A 22975-nucleotide genomic window follows, 5' to 3' on the forward strand; every position below is an offset into this window, starting at 1 on the left:
GAGTGCTAGTTTATTGTGATCAAAAGCTTAGGTGTTATCCTAGTAAATATTTGTAGGTTTTTAAGCAGATAAATGACACATGGTAACTGGGATAGCTCCATATATAAATATCATAATGATGACCTTACCAATAAGAATATGAGGCAATTTTGAAATTAGCTTTGTTAATGAAAGCTGGTAAGATTCTTGTCATATATATGCTAAAGGATCATCGTACCCGTTATCAGATTGACAAAAAGACATCTCCACCTAGCTTCTTCTTTTTTTTGAGATGGAGTTTCACTCTGTCACCCAGGCTGGAGTACAGTGGTGCAATCTTGGCTCATTGCAAACTCCGCCTCCCAGATCGAAGCGATTCTCCTGCCTCAGCCTCCTGAGTAGCTGGGACTACAGGCGTGTGCCACCATGCCCAGCTAATTTTTGTATTTTTACTAGAGACGGAGTTTCACCATGGGGTTAGCCAGGCTGTCTCGAACTCCTGATCTCAGTCAGTCCACCCACCTCAGCCTCCCAAAGTGCTGGGATTACAGGCATGAGCCACCCTGCCTGGCCTCCACCTAGATTCTTAAGCTGAGTTATGACAAAGTTGCATTTATGTATCATAAAGTTCATCCTTATAGCATTGTGGGAAATCGTTTTAAGGGTATTAGGACTGGAAGTAGGGAAAGAAAACATTTTTTGGAATTGTCTAGGTGAATGGTGACAGAGGCTTGAACTAGGGCAGTAGATGGAGACATTTGGTGAAGACAAAGCTAGCAGATTTGCTTGAAGAGAGTTTGATGTAAGATGGTACCAAAGAAAGTGCACCTCACAGAGAGTCATAATTGACTTATAGCCCCAACTTCTGCATTCTGAAATCCATCAAGGCTTCTTGCTCAGCTCATGCTTCTCGAAGGCTACTTCATGACTGAGTGCAACAGGAATATTAAGGCAGGCCCATTTCTGGGGAATGTGGGACCCCTCTGATGGGCAACTTTAGTTCCAAGATGTTACATTGTCCTTGCTGAACTTTCTTAATACTGCACTGCAGTCTAAGATTCCTCCACCCAACCTTCCTTCCACACAACCCACCAAACTTCCACACAACCTACCAATCTTCCACACAACCCACCAACCCTCCACCTAACCTTCCTTCCACACAACCCACCAACTTTCCACTTAACCTTCCTTCCCCACAACCCACCAACCTTCTTTTGTCCTTCCTTCTACCCAACATCTTCCTCCCTTTTGTTTTTCCTTTCATTCTTCCTTCTGTGTCTCATAAGGGACACACCTGTATCATGGTCTGATGGCTCTTCTAGAAGACCTGGACTAGTATTTATTGTGAGTAAGCTTTTGGGCTCTGGAGTCACGATAATTTGGGTGGTAATCTGACTCCATCCATCCTTGATATATGAAATCAAGCAAGTAATATAATCTCTTAAAAGTGCCAATCTTCTCATCTTAAAATCGTAATTGTTTTTCGGATTCTATTAATCAGGCTTATAAAATGCTCAGCACAGTACCTGGCATACAGTAAGTACTTGATAAGTGTTAGTTATTCTTATTATTAGATATGGGGGGTGAAGGGAAGGAAGAAATCAGGGATAATTCTTAGGTTTCTAGGCTACTTACAATATATAAAGTAATCACAGATATTTCACTCAACTCTCCTTTTTCATATAGCAGATATGAAGTACGAAGAGATTAGGAAATCTTTCTTTTCTTTCCTCCCTGCTCCTAAATTTCTTGACTCCTGCAGTTTTCATAGCTGATGAAAGATAAACTACTAACCTATTCATCAACATGGACATAAGAAAGGATTCTTAGCGGGGCATGGTGGATCATGCCTGTAATCCCAGCACTTTGGAAAGTCGAGGCAGGCACATCACTTGAGGTCATGAGTTTGAGACCAGCCTGGCCAATATGGCGAAACCCCGTCTCTACTAAAAATACACAAAAATTAGCTGGGTGTGGTGGTGTGTGCCTGTAGTCCCAGCTACTCAGGAGCCTGGGGCAGGAGAATTGCTTGAACCTGGGAGGCAGACGTTGCAGTGAGTGTCGAGATACCATCATTTGCATTCCAGCCTGAGTCTCACAGCAAGACTGTCTCAAAAAGAAAAAAAAGAAAAGAAAAAAGAAAAAGAAAAAAAGAAAGGATTCTTCTGACTCTGGAGTTTAGACAGTAGCCTTTTACCACATTACCCCAGTCACTCCTACTTCTGGTAGGAGACAAGCTACGAGAAGTTTCTTCTCCCTTAGAGAGGAAAGACCCCTTTAGAGCTCCTTCATGTAAGAAGGGAGGAAAAGTTACCAAACCTCCTTGAGGAATTAAATTAGGACAAAACTAGGTGGGGGAAACCTAAGTTAAATGCTTTTCATAAGTAGCATTTTATTTAGGACAGCTTAGCTATTGTCCTAATAGCTAAGTGCGGGAGCACCTTTGGGTTGTCCTGTGTTGTGGAGGCCCCCTGACCTAAGAACACGTTATATATTGATCAGGAAAGGAATTAGATGTAGACTTGGAAGTGATCTCTGTAAAGTCAGAAGGAGGATCCTGGGACTCTAACGGCATACGCACGGGGCAGTGAGCAAGAAGTGAAGTTGCAGGGGAGCCGGGCACTGTGGCTCATGCCTGTCATGCCAGCACTTTGGGAGGCTGAGGTGGGAGGATCACCTGAGCCCAGGAGTTTCAGACCAGCCTGGGCAACATTTTAGAAATGTTTAAAATTTTTCTACATGCATGGTGGCATGTGCCTGTGGTCCCAGCTGCTCGGGAGGGTGAGACAGGAGGATGGCTTGAGCCCAGGAGGTCGAAGCTAGAGTGAGCTGTGATGGTGCCACTGCACTCCAGCCTGGGTGACAGAGTGAGACCTTGTCTCAAAACATAATAAATAAATAAATAAGAGATGACAGGTACACTGTAAAGTGCACACTAGCAAATGATCTTTCCCTTTCTCAAATACTTGTAAAGCTTAAGACAGGGCCAGAATTCAAATCATAGACTGGCATGTAGAGTTTAAACTAGTAAAATTAGAAAGGGAAAATGTAAACTCCTGAACAAAATTTTAAGAAGTTTATTGTATAAACCTGGAATGTGGAAAATCCAGCTGAGCAGTTTATATGAAAAATATTATGGGTTTTATTTAGGCTAACTGCCAGTGCCATGGGAGCCAACAGTGTAATTTTAGCTTATAAAGAAATGAGTGCAATCTCTGCCTGCATTGAAGTACAATATTCATTTAATAACGGGAAACTTCAGCTTTCTTATCTGCAAAATTAGACTCTAGATTAGATGATTTCCAGGTCCCATACAGTGCTACTATTTTATGAGTATATGAATCTGTGACTTAGAAGTTCTAAACTTGAATTCCTGCATTTCCAGAAAATGACCATGGGAAAGAAACAGGCTTGACAAAAACAGGTAATTCATTTCTCTGGTTAACTTTATAGCTTGGATAATCTCCAAAGAGAAAACAAAAAAGATTCTTTTTCTGTGTGTGTGTTGACCTGACCCACAGATATACACCATGTCAAGCTTCACACAGAACTATTTTGCTTCAGGTGGCAAGCCTGAGAAACCAGTTTTTCCTGAAGTTTGCCTGATAAATACGTTTATGATGAGCTGTACTGTCATTCTTCTATCTTGGTACAGCCTTGGAGGGCCCCTCCTAAGTTGGCCAACTGCCTGTTGACATTGGTAATCAAGGATTTCAGAGGCAGACATCAAGGCCAACATGGGGCAATGATAGGAGGTACTAGAGTGCTCTGCTGTACGAGGCTGCGGGAAGGCGTGGGTCCAAGTTTTAGCCACAGCATAATAGACGGTCTGTGATGGTTTTGTGGGTAACCAGTGAGCTTCCCCAATTGATCAGTGCAGCTATCATTCTATTTTAAACCCCTAATTGGCATTTCCAAGCATTTTAAACATGTTTTGAGAAGAAGGCAGTAAAAGAGACTAAATCTGGGGAAAAGCAAAGCTTCAGTAAAAATAGCATTTCAAATATTTCAGCTGGGATCTCTTTGTCTAGCTAACAGAGGTTTGGAGACTGGATCAGAAGGCCTGCATCTCCTTTCCCTTCTGCATTTAGCCAGGTATATGCCCATGGGCAAGCCATTGAACCAATCCTGGGCCCCCGTTTCCTCACTTACAAAATGAAGAGGAGCCCCACCTTGCTACTTCCAAGAGCGTAGGAGCTGAGCACCTTTGGGTTGCCCTGGTTTGTGAAGGCCCCCTGAACTAAGAACATGTTACATATTGATGAGGAAAGGAGTTGGATATATTTTTAGAGGTGATCTCTGTAAAGTCAGAAGGAGGATCCTAGGATTCTAAGGGCATATGCACATGGCAGTGAGCAAGGACTGAAGTTACAGGACTCCCAGGTTCCTGTCTCACGTAAGTCCCTTCCAGGTGTTGGCTGAGTTGTTCTATGGCTCATTTTCTTAATTGTGTCAAGCAGAAGAGGTCAGAGAGGGTGGGGCTTTGGCCAATGTATCATGTTCTCAAAGTTCTGAAAAAAGGACAGAGGGGGCAGAAAGACCAGAAGAAGGGTTTCCACAGCAAACTGACCACAACTGACTATCCCATTCTCTTCCTAGACTGGAAGGGACAAGGGCACCAGGTAGCTGCAGCCTCCATGGTTTCATAAGTACCTTCATCCCTTTAGCACCGTAGCCACCAACTTGAGCAAGGAAATCAATATCTTTAACAAACAGAGGAAGTCCAGGAGATGGTAATGAGGTAAACTTTTGGAGATTTTGGGGGAATCCATAGATGTTTATCTTTTCAAGAGATAGACTCCCTTTTAAATTGTGGTAAAATCTACATAAATGTCATTTACCATTTTAGCCATTTTTACATGTACAATTCAGTGGAGAGGCCCTTTTTGATCACTTCTGTTCTCTCCCTGTGCTAATGTAGACTGTGTACTCCCTGATGGGAAGATTCCTGGTTGTTCTGCAGGGTCATTCTGAGGGCTTCATCCAGTTAAGTGGATTTAGCTCCTGCAATAGGGGAATACCCCAAAATACCGAAAACAGGACAGAAGATTATTCTGTGGTCATTTATCCTTGATATTGATGAGATCAGATTTGCTGCTGTGTCCCTTTAATTTTTATCTCTGCATTGTCCCTAACTACTCATCTTGACCTGTGGCTTGCCCTTGGGCCTGATCTCTTTCATTATAGTGCATTTTGGTTCTCTGCTGACTCCTGTCTCATTCTGACTATTAAAAAAAACCCTGTTTTTCTTGGGATGTGACTTGTCTGCCCCTTCAGTGGTCCTTGCAGAACTTATTTGTCAGATATGATTGACAGCTTCTGCTCTCAACCTGAGCTCCAATCCCATGTCCCTGACTGCCTACTGGCCATTCGCTCTGGAATGTGCAGGTCATTGTTCTGCCAAGCAGATTGCAACATGTCCAAAAACAACTTTTTTTTTTTTTTTTTTTTGCCACAAACCAGCAGCTCATATAAACTGTCAGTCTCTGTCAATAGTCCATGAAGTTATTTAGATATAGAGAAGCAAATTCCTCTTTGATTTGATCTCCTCTTTCATCACTCTCAGCTGTTCAGCCCCTAGAACAATCAGGCTTTCCTTCAAATATTGATCTTGTTTCTGTCCTTCCCTCACTCCTATGCCCATTTCTGGGTCCTTATTTCCTCTAATATCATCTAGTGTTCATGTCTAGCCTTTCCCTGATTCAATTCCCTGTGAAAGACTGAGGCCAGACCTAGAATACCTTCATTAATCAAATCATGTCTATTCAAAACCCTGAAGTTCTTCTCTATTCATACAGACTTCTTGCTCTTCTTTGCTGTCAAAGTTTCCTCTAATCTGATCCCATATTAGAGGAAATATTTCTGCCAGGTGGCTATATTGTAATGGGAAGTTTAATGGACTTGCAGTTAGTGGATCTGCTTTCAAATCCTAGCCCTGTACTCAGCAGAATGACCTTGGGCAATTCACTGACTCTTGAAACCTTGAATCCCCACTTGCAAAACTGGGGTCATAATACCTATGTCATAGGGAAGTTTCTGAGATTGTAGTAACATGTGTGGAGGCAGTGTAGCATTGTGCTGAGAACCCATGTTTGCGCTGACTTACTTGGTTCAATACTAGGCTTTCCCACCCAGTAACTATGTGACCTGAAGCAAGTTCCTTAGCCTCTCTGGATTTCATCACTTTCATCTGTAAAATGGATACACTACCTATGGGGTAGCATATACCTCATAAGTCTGTAGTGACAATTAAATGAGATAATATATGTAAAGCGCTTTAACACAGCGCAAGGCACATTGTAAGCTTTAATAGGTTTAAACTATTATAATTACGCAGCAAGAGCCCTAGTATAATCAGCACTTGATATATGTTTGGTAAGTTTGTTTCTGTGAGACAGTGTCTCACTCTGACACCAACACCAGTGTGCAGGGATCATAGCTCACTGCAGTCTCGACCTCCCAGGCTCAAGCTATCCTTCCACCTCAGCCTCCCAAGTAGCTGGGACTACAGGCGCACACCTCCACACCCCGCTAAATGTTTTTGTTTGTTTTTTTTTCTTTTTTTGAGACAGAGTCTGGCTCTGTCGCCCAGGCTGGAGTGCAGTGGTGCCATCTCGGCTCACTGCAAGCTCCGCTTCCTGGGTTCACGCCATTCTCCTGCCTGCCTCAGCCTCTCTAGCAGCTGGGACGACAGGTGCCGGCCAACACGCCCGACTAATTTTTTGCATTTTTAGTAGAGACGGGGTTTCCCCGTGTTAGCCAGGCTAGTCTCGATCTCCTGACCTCGTGATCCGCCCGTCTTGGCCTCCCAAAATGCTGGGATTACAGGCTTGAACCACTGTGCCCGGCCTTTTTTTTTGTCTTTTTTTGTAGAGAAAGGATCTCACCATGTTTCTCAGGCTGGTCTTGAATTTTTGGGCTCAAGCGATCCGCCCACCTCAGCCTCCTAAAGGGCTGGGATTATAGGTGTGAGCCACCACGCCCAGCCTAAGTATGTTGGTGAATTCATCTTATTCAGATGATCTTACTTCCCACTAATTTTTGCTATGTACATTCTTATGCCACCCTTCCTCCAGACAGGCTGACTGCTTTGGTTTTCCATGAATGTATCTTTCACTTTTCCTGCCTTTGATAATGGTTTCCTACTATAATTTATAATTCATCACAGGAAATATTAGTGCTATATAATTTCTACAATGTCATAATTTCTCTTTCCTGCCAATCCAGATTCTTTCCATTCTTTAAGGTCTCTCCTAAACTTTGGCTTGGTGACACTTTCCCTCGTTACTTCTGTACTTATCAATGTCTCATTTTTCTGAACCAATTACCCTTGGCTTAGCACTTGATGCCATTAATCTGTCAGGTACACTTAGCTGCTGTTTCCTGTATATTCATTTTGTGTCTTCAACTAAAATGAAAACATTCCTCAATCCAGCCTTGTTTCAGAACATGCAGTAAATATGCAGTGACTATTAAATCTGTTAGATCCAACATTCTACAATAATTTTTTGAGTCTGCAGCCTCTTATTAAAAGAGTGGCCTATGAGAGTGGGCAGAGGGTTTGGGAATAAGAAGTTCCTGCTGCATTGGACAAAGTCCTTTGGCCTCTGGGCCATGTTGTCAGAGAAGTGCTTAAGCACAGGGACCCTGGAGGTTAGGGGCTGGAAGTAGACCATCAGACCATCCCTGACACAAACAGGAAAGTGTCCCCATTCAAATCTCATTCTTGCTGTGACAGGCTTTGTCTTTAACTGGTTTCTCAAACTTCTTGCACTTTTACACAACATTTGCCCTACAGAGAAACTGGTTTTGCATGAAACTTCCCATGGCTTGAAGCAAGTCTCCATGACGGTGTTTGCATACCATTGGGGTTTTATTCCTCCCATGCAATATATGCCAATAAAGATGAAGTGGCATTCAGATGACGTGATATGAAGGACATCACTGCAGCCTGCAAAGCAGAGAATGTTTGAACTATATGAAAGAGTCATACCAGGATTTCACAATTACAGAGAAGGCCAAGAAAGACTAGTCAAGAATGCAAGGTGAATAACACTGTCTCTGCTCCAGTTCTCACGGGTACTATAGCCTCCACTGAACTCCCATTTCTCTGCACTCCTGTAGTACATATTATCTGGACTGCATAATTCAGTCCTGCATTATACAGTGTCCTTTAAAAATTGCTTTGTGTGTTGTGGTCTCCCAGCTAGTTGTAAGTTGCTGAGAATGCAGACCATATCTTATACTTCCTTGTTGTCGTGTATAGAGCTTCACAATACCATTTAACTCAGTGTTGGGCACAATAAAATTCTCAACAGTAAATGTTGATGGATTTGATTTTGGAAATGCAAATTTATAAAAAATGGCCCTGCAAAGAAGAATGAGAAGACTCGCTTCCTTTTGAGGGCTGTGGACCTGGGAGTCCCATCGTCTATTGCGGTGTTGCCAGTAGCAGCAGCCTCCTTTCAGGGGATGGGGAGTCAGTACAGCTCCAATAGGACACGTGGTTTCAGTGCTTTCTCACTCAGGAGAAGATCACCTAGCACAGTGTTGGAGACTCTGCCCTGATTCCCCTTTCTCCTCCCAACCACAAAGGCCATGCAGGTAGAACTTGAGGGGCATCAGAGATTATCTGACTGAACTCCCTTGTTTTGTAGGTGAAGAAACAAGGCAAGAGCAGCTGAGCGTGGTGGTGGGCGTATGCATGGGCTTTGCAGTTAGGCAGTACTGGACTCTAATCCCAGTGCTGTCACCCTTTAGCTGTGCGATTGTGGGAGAGTCTGTTAACATCTCAGAGCTTCAATTTCCTCATCTTTAAAGTGTAACAATGGCGATCCACAGGAAATGTTGTAAAAACTCAGTGAAATAATGTATGCAAACACAGTGCTTGGCAATAATAGATGCTCGATACCTGTTCGGCTCTCTACTTTCCTTCTCTTGAGTCTCCTGTCCAAAGTCATAAAACAATATAGTGCTAGCCTCTCCTGTTTTTCAAGCAGTTTTCTTTCAATCAGGTACTAAAGCTAGCCACCTACCCACTAGAAAATTAGGCTCAGCCATTAACAAATTTTTTAATGCTGAAATTTTTAACACAATTTTTAATGCTTGCTGGACATGGTGGATCATGCCTGTAATCCTAGCACTTTGGGAGGCCAAGGTGGGCAGATCACTTGAGGTTGGGAGTTGGAGACTAGCCTGACCAACACGGAGAAACTCTGTCTCTACTGAAAATACAAAATTAGCCAGGCGTGGTGGCGGGCACCTGTAATCCCAGCTATTTAGGAGGCTGAGGCAGGAGAATTGCTTGAACCCGGAGGGTGGAGGTTGCAGTGAGCCGAGATCGTGCCATTGCACTCCAGCCTGGGCAACAAGAGTGAAACTCTATCTCAAAAAAAAAAAAAAAAAAAAAACACAACTCAAGATTTTGACATATTTATTTTCAGCACATTTATATACCTTGAGATAAAATAACTTAAAAGATAGAAATACTGGCCGGGCGCAGTGGCTCAAGCCTGTAATCCCAGCACTTTGGGAGGCCGAGACGGGCGGATCACGAGGTCAGGAGATCGAGACCATCCTGGCTAACACGGTGAAACCCCGTCTCTACTAAAAAAATACAAAAAACTAGCCGGGCAAGGTGGTGGGCGCCTGTAGTCCCAGCTACTCGGGAGGCTGAGGCAGGAGAATGGCGTAAACCCGGGAGGCGGAGCTTGCAGTGAGCTGAGATCCGGCCACTGCACTCCAGCCGGGGCGACAGAGCGAGACTCCGTCTCAAAAAAAAAAAAAAAAAGATAGAAATACTATATTTCAGTGTAAAATTCAAAGGCATTGAGGTTTTATCCATTTCCAACTACAACGTTTGAACTTTTGGTACTCCCAAAATAGTACTCATGGCTTTTTACTCACTCCTTAAAAAAATAAAAAAATTCTGGCTTTGGTATATTTACATGCTTTGCTTTGCAACCTGGTATTTTTCACCTGTCTTTCTTAAGACATACTCTGCTGTCCATTAATCATCAATCGGATCTCAAATGAAAACACCACTGTTGGGATTCTGTTAAAAAAATAGAAACTTTTTTTTTCTTTTAGACAGGGTCTCACTCTGTCACGCAGTCAGTGGCACAACCATGGCTCGTTGCAGCCTCAAACTCCTGGGCTCAAGTGATCCTCCCACCTCAGCCTCCTGAATAGCTGGGACTACAGGTATTACAGGTATACCCAGCTAAAAAAACATAGAAACATATTGGTAACAATCATGTGGTGTGGTTCTTTTCAGAAATAAAATACACATTCAGTCAGGTGTGGTGGCTCATGCCTGTAATCCTGGCACTTTGGGAGGCTGAGGCAGGAGGATCACTTGAGCCCAGAAATTTGAGACTAGCCTGGGCAACATGGTAAGACCCTCTCTTTTATTTTTTATTATTTTACTTTATTTTATTTTATTTTGAGACGGAGTCTCGCTCTGTTGCCCGGGCTGGAGTGCAGTGGCCGGATCTCAGCTCACTGCAAGCTCCGCCTCCCGGGTTTACGCCATTCTCCTGCCTCAGCCTCCCGAGTAGCTGGGACTACAGGCGCCCGCCACCTCGCCCGGCTAGATTTTTGTATTTTTTAGTAGAGACGGGGTTTCACCGTGTTAGCCAGGAGGGTCTCAATCTCCTGACCTCGTGATCCGCCCCTCTCGGCCTCCCAAAGTGCTGGGATTACAGGCTTGAGCCACCGCGCCCAGCCGACCCTCTCTTTTAAAAAAATAAATAAATAAATAAGAAAATTAGCTGGACGTGGTGGTATGTGCCTGTAGTCCCAGCTACTGGGGAGGCTAAAGTAGGAGTATTGCTAGAGCTTGAGCCATTGCACTCTAGCCTGGGCGACAGAAGAGTGAGACTCTGACTTGATCAAAAAAAGAAATGGACATTCATATCATTTATAAAAGTGAATGGTTGATGATAAACCTTCTTTTCCCCCATACTGGAAAGGATTTTCTGGGATCATTATTTCTTTTTTTCTCTGCCTCAGCCTCCCAAGTAGCTGGGATTACAGGTGACTTCCACCACACCCGGCTAATTTTTGTATTTTTAGTAGAGAGGGAGTTTCACCATGTTGGCCAGGCTGGTCTTAAACTCCTGAACTCGTGATCCACCCACCTCGGCCTCCCAAAGTACTGGGATTATAGGCGTGAGCCAGCATACCCGGCCAAGATCATTATTTCTTTAAGAATTTTTAGTTAACAGTCATTGTATTTAGCTACAAATAAATCTTTAAGCATGGAACAGAATCAGACTTAGACCAGAAGAAAAATATTTTCATGAAAGGCCTCCCAATTGTGATTATTACAATTATCCTATTGTGATAGATGGTTCTTGATTTAGAGGATCAGTTAGGTCCTGCAAGACAGAGAGACAAAGCAGGGGCAAAACTCTCTGGAGTTTTCTTTGTGGAAGGTATGGTAGGCAAAATGATGGTCCCCCAAAATGTTCACATCATAATCCTCAAAACCTGTCCTCTGTTATGTTACATGGCAAGGGAGATAAAGGTGCAAAGGGAATTAAGTTTGCTAGTTTGTAGATCTTAACACAGGGAGAGCATTCTGGGTTATCCAGGTGGACCCAGTGTAACACAAGGGTCCTTAATAGAAGATGCAGGAGGCAGAAGTCAACCAGAGAGATGGTTGATGAGGTGAAAAGAACTCAAGCTGCTGTTGCAGGTTTTGAAGATGGAGGAAGAAGGCCATGCGCCAAGGAATGTAAATGGCCTCTAGAAACTTAAAAGGACGAGGGAACGGATTATCCCCTAGAGCCTCCAGAAAAGAATGCAGCCCTACTGACATCTTGATTTTATTAGGGAGACCATTTTTGACTTCTGAATTACAGAACTGTGAGACAATACATTTGTGTTGTTTTCAGTCACTAAGTTTGTGGTAATTTGTTTAGGCAGTGATAGAAAACTAATACAGAAGGTCTCTCCAGACAAAGACTGACAGACCATCTTCCTCCTAAGATGCTGTTTGGCCTTCTGGAATTTCACACAACCACGGGTTACAAAGTTCCAAAAGGGACTGAGCCATAGGGAGAGGCTGAAAACCAAAGTTGTGGAGGCACAGTGACCAGCAGTTAGCAGAGAGTGCCTCTTGTGTTTGACACCACAAAGAATGGAGAGGAAATATAAACGAACTATTAGCCTCAAAAAGAGACATGATTAATAGCAATAGTTGGTATTTATGGCCAGGTGCAGTGGCTGAGACTGAGGGAGACTCAGTGGGAGACTGAGGCGGGCAGACTCATTGAGCCCAGGAGTTCGAGACTAGCCTGGGCAATATGACAAAAACCCCATATTTACAAAAAGTACAACAATTAACAATTTTTTAGTGGCAAGCGCCTGTGGTCCCAGCTACTTCAGGAGGCTGAGGTGGAGGAGAGCCTGGGAGAGGTTGAGGCTGCAGTGAACCGTGATAGTGCCACTGCATTCCAGCCTGGGAAACAGAGTGAGACCCTGTTTAAAACAAACAAAACAAAATAACTTGGTATTTATATCACATCTTAGGTTTTTTTTTTTTATTTGTTTTTTTTTGAGATGGAGTTTCATTCTTGTTGCCCAGGCTAGAGTGCAATGGTGCATTCTCTGCTCGCTGCAACCTCCGCCTCTTGGGTTCAAGTGATTCTCCTGCCTCAGCCTTCTGAGCAGCAGGGATTACAGGCACTCACCACCACGCCCGGCAATTTTTTTTTGTATTTTTAGTAGAGATGAGGTTTCACCATATTGGCCAGGCTGGTCTTGAACTCCTGACCTCAGGTGATCCGCCCGTCTCAGCCTCCCAAAGTGCTGGGATTACAAAATAGGTATGAGCCACTGTGCCTGGCCCACATATTATGTTTTATTAAAGGTTTATTTTATTTTTGAGATGGAGTCTCACTCTGTGTGAGTCTTGCTTTTTGCGCAGGCTAGAGTGCAATGGCATGATCTTGGGTCACTGCAACCTCTGTCTTTGGGGTTCAAGCGATTCTCCTGCTTCAGCCTCCCAAGTAGCTGGGGTTACAGGCGACCACCACTACACTTGTCTAATTTTTTTTGTATTTTTAGTAGAGACAGGGTTTCACTATGTTGGACAGGCTGGTCGTGAACTCTTGACCTGAAGGAAGCCACCCGCCTCAGCCTCCCAAAGTGCTGGGATTAAAGGCGTGAGCCACCACGCCCGGTTTTATTTTAAATAGTCTCATTTAATTCTCCTATCAATGCTATGAGGTAGAAATTTTTATTACTCCATTTTGTAAACAAGAAAATGTGAAGTTAAGAAAATTATTTTTCCTGCAATTAGACAACAGTAAGTGGGAGAGTTGGGATTCAAACAGATCTGTCTGGTTCCAAAACCTAAGTGCTTCACTACCTAGGTGTCTGTCCTACCTGGACAGAGCCATGCAGCCAGGAAGTCAACGATATGTAGAGATTGCTTGTTAGATGAGGTAATTTCTGCTCGTTAAGTGGAGGTTACGGGGAGACATGTGGACATGGTACAGTGGTATCCACCCTCCAGGTGTCTGCTTCTTATGAACATGAAGTCTTCCTAAAATGTATACACTGTCAAACATCACTGCCAGTGGTGGCTTCTTGCTGAACATTTTTAATCGACTGTCCACCATAAGCCTAACTTTGACATGTCTAAAATATAGTTCCACTCTACCTCTCTACCTCAATCAGACCTTTCTCCTGACTTTCCTATTTCTTTTAAGAATTTCATTATTCTTAAACCCAGCCACGGTAGATTCAACATCTATAAAAACGATGACAGCTACTATTGGTTAAGAATGCATTCCTGTTCTTGTGCTAAGCATTTTAGATGTCATCCATTTAATCCTCCCAACAACCCTATGAGGAAGGTACAATTATTAACCCCATTTTATAGATGAGGAAATTGAAGTTTATGTAAATTGCCAAAGGTGACACCATAGCATCATCTTTCATTACTCATCTCCTTCACCTTCCATAGCTCATGAGTCGCCAAGTCCTGTCAGTTCTCCCTCTGTATTGTTTCTTGTGTTTGTTGCTTTCTGTCCATGTCCATTGTGACTGTACCAGTCTTGCCGTTTTTGACCTACGCCTGAATTGCTACCACAGCCCAATACGGTCTTCCTTGTTCTATAATCTTCCTTGCATCTTTCTAATTTGTTTTGGTCAGAGTAAGCCACCTAAAGTCCCACTTTTATTCCATCTATCTTCAAGTTTAAACCTTTAAACTGGAAAAGATACACCCAAATGTCCCCAGAGGTAATCTCTGGAGAGTGTTATGGTAGCAGTATTTTTTAAAGAAATTAAATAACTTAGCTATATTAAAAGCAAAAGAAAAATGTGTTACAACTATATGTTGCAATGATAGGACAAGATGCATATAAAGATTAGCAACCATTGTACCTTATGAAATGTGTGGTTCTAGCCTTGGGGAACTCTCACTGGCCATCTGACCATCTGAAATATGCAAATCCTTTTTTGAGAGGCAAATCTTCTCATAAAAAGAATAATTATGTAAATGTGTTTAATGTTTTCCATGTACTTATACATTTTATTATTAGTATTAAAATAACAAGTGTATGTGGGGAAAAAAAACAACTCAATCAAAATACTACCAAAGGAAAATAGTAGCTCTGGGTGGGGAAGGATGTGTTAATTAATTTGATTGTGGTAATCATTTCACAGTGTATATGTATATCAAATATTCGTATCGTATACCTTGAATTAGAATTCGTATCGTATACCTTCTATTTGTCAATTATGCCTCAGTAAAGCTACTGAAAAAAGAAAAAAAATTCCACCAAAGGATAAAACAATAAAAAAATTTATCTCTCAAGGTAACTATTGTTTTGTTTTTTTTTGTTTTTTTTTTTTTTTGAGGCGGAGTCTCGCTCTGTCGCCCGGACTGGAGTGCAGTGGCCAGATCTCAGCTCACTGCAAGCTCCACCTCCCGGGTTTACGCCATTCTCCTGCCTCAGCCTCCCGAGTAGCTGGGACTACAGGCGCCTGCCATCTCGCCCGGCTAGTTTTTGTATTTTTAGTAGAGATGGGGTTTCACCGTGTTAGCCAGGATGGTCTCGATCTCCTGACCTCGTGATCCGTCCGTCTCGGCCTCCCAAAGTGCTGGGATTACAGGCTTGAGTCACTGCGCCCGGCCTCAAGGTAACTATTGAATAAGATGTTTTGTATATTTTTCTTTACACTTCTCTACTTCTCTGTAATTTACAGACTTTTCCTTTCTTTTTTTCTTTTTTTTTTTTTTGAAACAGAGTCTCTTGCTCTGTTGCCTAGGCTGGAGTGCAGTGGCACAATCTTGGCCTGCCCCACCACGCCCAGCTAAATTTTTATTTATTTATTTATTTATTTTTATTTTTGTTTATTTATTTTTTTTGAGACGGAGTCTCGCTCTGTCGCCCAGGCTGGAGTGCAGTGGCGCAATCTTGGCTCACTGCAAGTTCTGCCTCCCATTCTCCTGCCTCAGCCTCCTAAGTAGCTGGGACTACAGGCGCCCGCCACCACGCCTGGCTTATTTTTCGTATTTTTAGTAGAGACGGATTTTCACTATGTTAGCCAGGATGGTCTTGATCTCCTGACCTCGTGATCCACCCACCTCAGCCTCCCAAAGTGCTGGGATTATAGGCATGAGCCACTGCGCCCGGCCAATTTACAGACTTTCTACAATGAACATGTATTGCTTTATAATAAAACATTAGGTCAATAAAGCATAATGTAAACAAAGGAACCAAGCTCTCCATCATTCCCTGCTACTTATAATATAAAGTCTAAATTCTTTGACTGAGGCCTGATGTAATTTGGCCCAAACTGCTTTCCAGGCTTATTATATACTATTAAATTTAAATGTTCTGCATCAGGTAAACTATTTTAAACACAGTTTTTCCTGCTGTATCTCTGTCTTGTGCTTCTTTTTTCTTCCTGAAATGAGCTTCCCCATTCTCTTTCAATATCCCACCTCAATCTATTGTTCAAGGTCTTAGACCCATGGAAAGCCTTTCCTAAAAAGGAAGGAGTCAGTATGCAGTATTTATTATGTGTGCTAGGCCCTCTACTTGGAGCTTTACTTGGTACTTCATCTAACCCTCACAGTAACGCTGGAAGGTTGATGTTATCTTCATTTTGCAGATGAGGAGACCATGTTTCCCTCAAGCCACACAGCCAGTGTGTGGTGGAGCTGGAATGTGTCACCGGCTGAATCTGCTGCCCCAGGTCAGCAAGTTCTCCTTTTTTCTAACTTTTGTAGCTCATATCTGAATGATAAGTTTGACCAGTAATCACAGAAGTGCATTCTAAGATAGTGGCATTTCTTATAATATTATTTTTAACTAAGTTTGTGGTAATTTTTATTTGTGGTAATATATTTGTATTTTTGTTTATCTTCTCAACAAAAGCTCCTTTTGGGAAAACTTGGGTTCGAGTCCTAACTTGCTAGTCGTTATTTGTCTACTTTTCTTTTCTTTCTTTCTTTTTTTTTTTGAGATGGAGTCTGGCTCTGTCACCCAGGCTGGGGTGCAGTGGCCAGATCTCAGCTCACTGCAAGCTCCGCCTCCTGGGTTTATGCCATTCTCCTGCCTCAGCCTCCCGAGTAGCTGGAACTACAGGTGCCCACCACCTCGCCTGGCTAGTTTTTTGTATTTTTAGTAGACACGAGTTTCACCGTATTAGCCAGGATGGTCTCGATCTCCTGACCTCTTGATCCACCCGTCTCGGCCTCCCAAAGTGCTGGGATTACAGGCTTGAGCCACTGCACCCGACCCTCTTTAACTTTTCTCAGCCTCAATTTCCTCCACTGTAAAATACAAAATAATAATACCTAACTCTTGGGGGTTTGTGAGAGTTAAAAGCCCAGAATATTCCTTGTACAAAAGAGCTGCCTGTTGTATATTTGATTTGACATAGTGATAGTTTATCAGATTTCAAATCCATTACATTTCTAGTTTCTTTATAGTAACTAGAAATATAGTTAACCACTATAGTGGTTTGAGATTTTTTTTTTTTTTTTTTCCGAGATGGAGCCTTGCTCTGTCACCCAGACTGGAGTGCAGTGAGGCAATCTTGGCTCTCTGCAACCTCCGCTTCCCGGGTTCAAGCAGTTATCCTGCCTCAGCCTCTCCAGTAGCTGGGATTATGGGTATCTGCCACTACGCCCGGTTAATTTTTGTATTTTTAGTAGAGATGGTGTTTCACCATGTTGGCCAGGCTAGTCTCAAACTCCTGACCTCGTGATCTGCCCGCCTCGGCCTCCTAGAGTGCTGGGATTACAGGTGTGAGTCACTGTGCCCAGCTGCGATATTCTTAAAACTCAGTTACCTAAACTAGAGGAATAGATCTTTTGTGTCAAGACAATAGAAAATTGACTACATAAACTTTAAAAGTATTTTTAATTAAAATTGGTTTTTTGCTTTTTGGTCAGAATATCCCATCTTGCTGTTTAACCAACATTGAATAAGAGGTTCAGTTACTGGTTAAAGACTGTTCCAAAGGTAAATGTTTACATTTATAAACATGAATATTGTGACTGAATGTTGTTACTGTTAGTCCAGAAAGCCACTGTGAATTTAAAAACTTAGTACACTGAGACATATGTTTACTCAGAAAATGAAAAAAAAACATTAAAAAATCTCTGGCCTGCAAAAACAGCAATTTTTAAAAACAGATTATTTATATCAGAAAAAAAGGAGGCCAAGCACAGTGGCTCATGCCTGTAGTCTCAATACTTTGGGAGGCCGAGGCAGGTGGATTGCTTGAGTCCAGGAGTTTGAGACCAGCCTGGGCAACAAAGCAACACTCTGCCTCTACAAAAAAAAAAAAAAAAAAAAAATTTAGCTGGGCGTGGTGGCACATGCCTGTAGTCTCAGCTACTCAGGAGGCTGAGGCAAGAGGACCACTTGACTCCAGAAGGTTGAGGCTACAGTGAGCCATGAATGTGCCACTGCATTCCAGCCTGGGTGATAGAGTGAGACTCTGTCAAAAAGAAAGGGAAAGGGGAAAGGGAAGGGAATTACTGTATTCATTCCAATTATTTTCTTCAGGGTCAGATAAAAAGAAGCAAAACTCACCTAAAGAAATGGTTCATACGGCCAGGTACAGGGGCTCATGCCTGTAATCCCAGCACTTTGGGAGGCTGAGCCGGGTAGATCGCCTGAGGTCAGGAGTTTGAGACCAGCCTGGCCAACATGGTGAAACCCTGTCTCTACTAAAAATACAAAAATTGGCCGGGTGTGTTGGCACATGCCTGTAATCCCAGCTACTCGGGAGGCTGAGACAGGAGACTCACTTGAACCTGGGAGGCAGAGGTTGCAGTGAGCTGAGATCACACCATTGTACTCCAGCCTGGGCAACAGACTGAGAGTCCATCTCAAAAAAAAAAAAAAAAAGGAAGAAAGAAAGAAAGAAATTGTTCATAATTGTTTGATTTTATGGCATCTTTATTCCTATACTTCAATTTTTCCATTCCTGCACAGATTTATTTATTTATTTATTTAGAGATGGGGTCTCTCTCTGTCACCCAGGCTACAGTACACAATCTATGGCACAATCTTAGCTCACTGTAATCTGGAACTACTGGGCTCAAGCAATCCTCTTGTTTCAGCCTCCTCAGTAGCTGGGTCTATAGGTGCATGCCACCATGCCTAGCTAATTAAAAAAACCATTTTTTTTTGGTAGAGAGAAGGTCTCACTATGTTGCCCAGCCTGGTCTTGAACTCCAGGCCTCAAGTGGTCCTCCTGCCTCAGCCTCCTGAGTAGGTAGGCCTACACACATGTGCCGTCACACCTGGCCTTTCTGAATAGACTTTCTAGTAAAGGTGCTGTAAGACTTTTACTTGCTAAATTGAATTAGATTTAATTTCATTCCGTAGTTTGTGAGAGTTGGACATAATCCTTAGGATAATTGTTGCGGCAGAATAAAATATTAGACAGGGTCCAGGCACGGTGGCTCAAACCTGCCATCCCAGCACTTTGGGAGGCGGAGGTGGGCGGATGACTTGAGCCCAGGAGTTCGAGACCAGCCCGGGCAACATGGCGAAACCCAGTCTCTACTAAAAATACAAAAAGTAGCCAGGTGTGGTGGCGCATGCCTGTAGTTCTAACTACTTGGGAGGCTGAGGCAGCAAGATTGCTTGAGCCTGGCAGGTGGACGTTGCAGTGAGCCAAGATGGCCCCATTGCACTCTAGCCTGGGTGACAGAGTGAGACTCAAGAATAAAAAAAGGTATTTGCCACTTAAATGTAAATTTTTGGTGAGTTGTGAATCAACAATTGAGAAAAATTATAAGCAACTGCCAATAAATATTTTTAGCCTTTTATTTACTTTTTTCCCTACTACCACCATTTTTTTTAAAATTATGAAAATACTTTTCAGCCTTTTAAAAGATAAATACAGGCCGGGCGCTGTGGCTCAAGCCTGTAATCCTAGCACTTTGGGAGGCCGAGATGGGCGGATCACGAGGTCAGGAGATCGAGACCTTCCTGGCTAACACGGTGAAACCCCGTCTCTACTAAAAAATACAAAAAACTAGCCGCGCGAGGTGGCGGGCGCCTGTAGCCCCAGCTACTCGGGAGGCTGAGGCAGGAGAATGGCTTAAACCTGGGAGGCAGAGCTTGCAGTGAGCTGAGATCCGGCCACTGCACTCCAGCCTGGGCGACAGAGCGAGACTCCGTCTCAAAAAAAAAAAAGATAAATACACCTGAGGTTAGAAATGACAATTCTATTATTATTAATATTTTACTTCACAGTTATTAAAAGACTTGTCAAAATACCCTGAGAAGAGCTGTAAATGTATGTTCCATCTAATATTGAAAATAAAGTTTGGGCTGTAAGTAGCAAAAATCTCTCCTGAGATTACAACTAAGAAATTCTCATTTCTCATTTGTCTAATCCCTATTTGTTATGAATTGTTTTATTAAAACAAAACAAAACCTTAGACTGCTTGGCAGGTCATTAGGATTTTTGTAGGGTTTAAATATTCTACATCTGCCTCTAACAAGATTATCCGACTTTTCTCCTTCTCTGAACAATCTTCTTGAAAGAGTGGTTTATATTTCACAGTTTCCATTTTATTCCTTCTTACTCCTTTTTCGGCTCATTGCAATCTTGCCTTTGCAAGACTGCCTTCAGCAAAACCACTCTCTCCCCAGTCAATTTATTGCTAAATCAAAGAAATACATTTTCATCTTTTTCTTATGGGACTTCCCTGAAGTATTAACCCACCAGAAACACACTCTTGCCCTGCTTGAAACTTTCTTGGCTCTCTTTCTGTAACAGCCATTTTTTACTGCTTTCCTTTCTACTTCTCTAGTTTCTCCTTCTCAGTCTCCCTATGAGCCTTTCTTTTTTTTTTAGATGGAGTTTTGCTCTTTTTGCCCAGGCTATAGTGCAATGGTACAGTCTCGGCTCATTGCAGCCTCTACCTCCTGGGTTCAAGTGATTCTCCTGCCTCAGCTTCCTGAGTAGCTGGGATTACAGGCATGCGCCACCATGCCCAGCTAATTTTTGTATTTTTAGTAGAGACAGGGTTTTACCATGTTGGCCAGGCTGGTCTCGGACTCCTGACCTCAGATGATCCACCCGCTTTGGTCTCCCAAAGTGCTGGGATTACAGGCGTGAGCCACCACGCCCAGCCTATGAGCTTCTTTAAACCTCACAGTTCCCTTGATTGCCAACATTTTTTTGCCTCATTTTCCTGTGGTCACATCGACCATTCATAACTACAATTAAATATGGTGAATGAATCCAAAATCCTTGTCTCTTGTCCAGACACTGTCTCTGACCTTTGGACATTGATAAATGCAATAGCTTACTCCTCTTGAGGTTCCATAGGCCCCTTGAACTTGACTTGCTTAAAATTCAACTTCTTACCTTTTCTCTCCGCAAACTAAGCAGCACCACCATCCACTCATTTGCTCAGAAATCTGGGAGTTACCCTTGACACTGCTTTTCCTCTTAACAGCTCATGTCTAAATGTTTGCAAGGTCCTTTTGATTCTAGCTTTTCAACATCTTGTATCTGTCTTCTCATTTCCATTTCGTTCTCTAACTCATATAATTGTTTCCTGTCTTCCTTTATGTCTGCCCCACCTAACCATTCTTTATATGGAAAAGTGTGAATCTGATCTTTCTTGTTTAAAAATTTTTCAATGGCTCCTCCATTGCTTGCCTTGAAAAAAGTCCAAATCCTTTGATGTTTTAGACGGGGTTTCACTGTGTTGCCCAGCCTGGAGTGCAGTGGCACAATGACAGCTCACTGCAGCCTTGACTTCCTGGGTTCAAGCGATCCTCCTGCCTCAGCCTCCTGAGTAGCTGGGACTACAAGCATGTGACTCCCCACCTGGCTAATTTTTGTTTGTTTGTTTGTTTGTTGAGATGGAGTTTCACTCTTGTTGCCCAGGCTGGAGTGTAATGGCACGATCTCGGCTCACTGCAACTTCTGTCTCCCGGGTTCAAGCAATTCTCCTGTCTCAGCCTCCTGAGTAGCTGGGATTACAGGCATGCCCCACCATGCCCAGTTAATATTTTGTATGTTTTAGTGGAGACAGGGTTTCTCCATGTTGGTCAGGCTGGTCTCAAACCCCTGACCTCAGGTGATCCACCTGCCTCGGTCTCCCAAAGTGCTGAGATTACAGGCGTGAGCCACCACGCCTGGCCACATCTGGGTAATTTTTTAAAAGTTTTTTTGTAGAGATGAGGTCTGGCTATGTTGTCCAGGCTGTTCTCGAACTCCTGAGCCCAAGTGATCTGCCTGCCTTAGCTTCCCAAAGTGCTGGAATTACAGGTGTGAGCCACTGTGTCCCATTGGCTATGTAACCCTGAGCAAGTTAACTGTAAACTGGGAAGATTAATAGTTAATGAGAATTAAATGAGGTAATATTCAATAAATGTTAGCTATTATTATTATGATTAACATCCTTATTCATGACTTTGAAAATAGTACTATCATTTCCTTAAGATAAATTCTTTTTTTTTCTTTTTTTTGAGACAGAGTCTAGCTCTGTCACCCAGGCTGGAGTGCAGGGGCCCCATCTCAGCTCACTGCAACCCCTGCCCCCCAGGTTCAAGTGATTCTCTTGCCTCAGCCTCTCGGGTAGCTGGGATTACAGGCATCTGCCACAACTCCCGGCTAATTTTTGTATTTTTAGTAGAGACGGGGTTTCACTGTGTTGGCCAGGATGGTCTCGAACTCCTGACCTCGTGATCCACCCGCCTGAGCCTCCCAAAGTGCTGGGATTACAGGCGTGAGCCACTGCGCCTGGCCGGGTATGCATTTTTAAAGACTTTCGTAAGCATATTGCCAAAATGCCCTCCAGAAGAATAATACCTGTTTATATTCTCACCAGTGGTATTGAGAAAGTCTGTTTCTCCACACTGTTAACTCAATTGTGGGATTGCCAGTTTTTAAAATAACTGCCATATTGATAAGTGAAAAATCGTCTAATTTTTGTAACTTATTGAGTCTGTTTAACAAATCTTTTGCAGAAAGATCAGATACAGACTGATGACATAGTGTTGGCCGGGCTGGTCTTGAACCCCCGACCTCAGGTGTCAGCCTGGCCAAAATGGTAAAACCCCGTCTCTACTAAAAAATACAAAAATTACCCAGGTGTGGTGGTGCATGCCTGTAATCCCAGCTATTCAGGAGGCTGAGGCAGGAGAATCGCTTGAACCTGTGAGACCGAGGTTTCAGTGAGCCGAGATCGCACCACTGCACTCCAGCCTGGGCGACAGAGTGAGACTCCGTCTCAAAAGAAAAAATGTTGTTGCTATTTACTTTGTTTTGATTGTACATCTTAACATTGATGTTTTTCGTCTCTTTCAGGACTGAGAACTTATACATTTTTGAACTCCTTTACTTCTCTCTTTCCTTCCAATTCCTTAGGAATGAGCATGCATTTGTGTAATTGAGTTGAATAAAATTTAGCATATATTTCCTATTAAATTTTTAAGCGCAAAAGTCCAGTTTCTTTGTATACCTTTCCTTGGGGAGCACA

Source organism: Trachypithecus francoisi, unplaced genomic scaffold, assembly GCF_009764315.1.
Source record: "Trachypithecus francoisi isolate TF-2019V2 unplaced genomic scaffold, Tfra_2.0 Lachesis_group11, whole genome shotgun sequence".
NCBI lineage: Eukaryota > Metazoa > Chordata > Mammalia > Primates > Cercopithecidae > Trachypithecus > Trachypithecus francoisi.